Source organism: Belonocnema kinseyi, chromosome 10 (assembly GCF_010883055.1).
Source record: "Belonocnema kinseyi isolate 2016_QV_RU_SX_M_011 chromosome 10, B_treatae_v1, whole genome shotgun sequence".
NCBI classification, from domain to species: Eukaryota; Metazoa; Arthropoda; class Insecta; order Hymenoptera; family Cynipidae; genus Belonocnema; species Belonocnema kinseyi.
Window position 1 is genome coordinate 96,617,825 of NC_046666.1, and position 3,347 is coordinate 96,621,171.

At 31.3% G+C, this 3,347-nt stretch overlaps 1 long non-coding RNA gene across 1 annotated transcript; it reads left to right on the forward strand.

Annotated features, from left to right (window-relative positions):
- Positions 1-2,249: 2,249 nt before the first annotated feature.
- Positions 2,250-2,995, forward strand: LOC117182101. Its single transcript, XR_004468268.1, has 3 exons — positions 2,250-2,411; positions 2,495-2,675; positions 2,871-2,995. It is a non-coding gene; the product is annotated as an uncharacterized LOC117182101 (long non-coding RNA).
- The last annotated feature ends 352 nt before the right edge of the window (positions 2,996-3,347 follow it).

Consider the following 3,347-nt stretch of genomic DNA (forward strand, 5'->3'; position numbering starts at 1 on the left):
ATTCAAACAGTTTTCATAAACAAGTTCATAGTTTCTATCCTCACAGCATGAGATATTGGCAGGGTATCCCGTTTATATCCTAGGATATCTGGGCCAAGGATATCGGGGCCAAGGATATCTCAAAATATCCGCAGGACAGCCTGTTTCTGTCCCAAATTTATATCAGGCAGTGTGCGAAAACTGTCGCGCAGCAATCAGTGACACTTCAACAAAAGTCAACATTCTCACGAAGATACGTGCCAAATTATAATTAATTGTCATTTATATTATACGTGTCAGCGCTGTATATATTAGTTTAATTTTTTTCTATCATAAAAACTGATTTTGCCGTTGAAAAGGGCGACCTATAAACGGTAAGTAGATTGTTATTGTTTGTGAAAATTATTCGCGTTAATAATGTTTTGCTAATTATACTGGGATAGGATTTTGAAATAAACCGATTATTCTCGATTTGTATAAAGTGGTTTTTTTCAAACGGATGTTTGTGAATCTTTATGTTTGCAGGTACTCTACATATTTTAATAAATATGCATTTCAGAAAGATTGGATTTCATTGCCAAAATTGTGTATATCCCACACTGAAGATTGAGTGGATATTATTCTGTTGTGAGGGTATATTTTCAAACAAATGTGCTTAATTTCCTTGAGGAATTTGAAAAGAATACCTTTGCGATTACTCTGTGCCATGAAACTTTCCAAATTGACAATAATTATTCATTATTTAAACAATTTTCATAAACAAATTCCAAGTTTTTGTGTTTTGAAACAAATTACTTTTAATTCGTTACGGAATTTAAAAAAATGTATTTGCGATTACTCTTAGCTATGAAAAATTTTTAAATAACAGTAATTATTAATTAATTAACCAGCTTTCATAAAAATGTTCAGAGTTTCTATATTTTTAAACAAATGAGCTCAATTTCATTACGGAATTAAGAAGGAATGTCTTTGCGATTTTTCTTTTACATAAAACTTTCCAAATTGACAATAATAATTAATTATTTAAATAATTTTCATAAGAAATTATAAACTTTTCATATTTTTAACAAATTAGCTCAATTTCATCAGTGAGTTATGAATAATGTGTTTGCGATTACTTTAAGCTGTGAAACTTTTTAAAACAAAAATAATTATTAATTATTTAAACAATTTTCATTAAAAAATTCAAAGTTTGTTATTTACAAAAGAAAATATGCTCTACTTATCTACGAAACCAACGAAGAATGTCTTTGCGATAATTTGTCATCATGAAAAATTTCAAACTAACAATAATTATTGATTATGTAAGCAATTGTCATAAACAAAATTGGAGTCTGTCTTTTTTTAAATGAATTGGCTCCATTTCTTTACGAAATGAACAAAGAATGCATTTGCGATTACTCTTCGCTATGAAACGTTTCAAATTGACAATAATGATTGATTATTTAAACAATTTTTATTTAAAAAATCAAGTTTTGTTATTTCGAATCAAATAGGCTTTACTTGTGTACCGAATGCAGACAAAATGTCTCAGCGACTAATCTTTGGCATGAAACTTTTGAAATTGACAATAATTTTTAATTATTGGGACAATTTTCAGGAACAAATTCAATCAGACTATTTTTAACAAATTGGCCCCATTTCTTTACGAGATCAACAAAGATTGTAAAGGAGTAATAATTATTATTGTTTATTTAAACAATTTTCATTCACAAATTAAAGGTCTGGTATTAAAATATGTTTAGTTTAAGCTAACGGTTATTGCCCCTCTTTTTTAATTTTCATTTACCGAAATATTATTACTAAAAGTTTAACATAAGTTTTTATATCATTTACCATATATGTAACATATTTCAGATATATTTTTTTGCGCGAAGTAATGAAATATGCATCGCGTTTTAATTTGTATCGATATACTTTTTTTTCATTTATAAACCAATAGCAGATAGGTGCATCGTCACAGTAGACCCTTCCAATAAAATACGCGTACATAAAAAGGATTTTTGATGGAAGAAGGGACACTGTCCATGTACAGATGATAAGGGATTACAAACCAGAGCACATAATGGATTTCGACAAAGAGAAAATATATGAAGTTGATTTTTTTCCGATTAAAGATGGCGCATTGCCCTACAATGCTTACATTCTTCTTCTAGGAGGTAGGTCATTAGTATTATTAGCTGACATTGTTCAGCTTGTAATGTAAATACTTACATTTTGTTTATAGTGAGTAAAGAAGACCTAGACGAAAAAAAAACTAAACGTATAGCGGTTCCTGTCGTTCATCACGACGACAAGGATCTTGAAAGGAAGAAACGCGACGATGCAAGAAAGTCATCGATATCTAGCAGAAAAGTCGATGTTGATGCGAACATGGAGAATGTGCGAGAGCTTAAAAAAAAGTAGAGAAGGAAGCGAAAAAACGAAAGCATGTATGCCATTTCTTTTCTCCATTTACACTTTAATTAATATTATTCTCCTTTTTCAACAGATAAAAATATTTTATTTATTGCAGGATCTGCAGAAAGAAGCTAGCAGAATTTTACTGGTGGAACTGCCGGAGAAGAAGAAGTGCAATTGCGACAACGTAAAATACCAGGATATGGACAAAAAAGTTTGCATGCTTGAATCACAGATGGAGGAACAAAGGGTGAAAAGTCGGATGTTGTAAGACGCAATACTTCAGTTACAGACAAGTATAAAGAACTTCTGGAAAAGTTTATAACCTTATACTTTAAAGTATGCTGAAATTAAAAATAAATCAATTGCACCATTTTTATTATATTTCAGCAAAGAATGAGAAAGTATTAAGCCCAGCAGCTGGCAACATTTAACCTTTTTTTACTCAAGCTTAAGACTGAAATCTTCCAATGTATAATAATATTTTTCAGACACATCAAAAGATACAGGATCTGGAATGAGGATGCTCATTGACTCATATTGCCTTTCGGACGAGGAAGAGTTGATCTCACTTCATTCTTCACCGAACTCATTACGTGTGACTCCGGAGAAGCAACTGATGACTCCTGATCTAAAAAGAAATCTACATACTCCAGGATGGAAGACTCCGGAATGGGTTTATAACTCATTTCTGAGTCACAATGAAGTTGTAAATTCATGTAAGTTGCTCCTCAAGTGCCTTAGCAGATATAAATTCAGCAATAGATGCAAAGTTTAAACTTATATATGTGTTGTTTTTTGAAGGTGAAAGACTCATTTGAGTTTCCTCATACCTCCCCCAGTTACGAGGACAAGCCGAAAATGGATTTTTTTCTATGCGGGAAAATCTGCATCGTGGAAAAAAACGAAGACTCAACGGAGGTGATGAAAAAAGAATAACCTTCCTACAACTTCGGGAAATAAAGGTT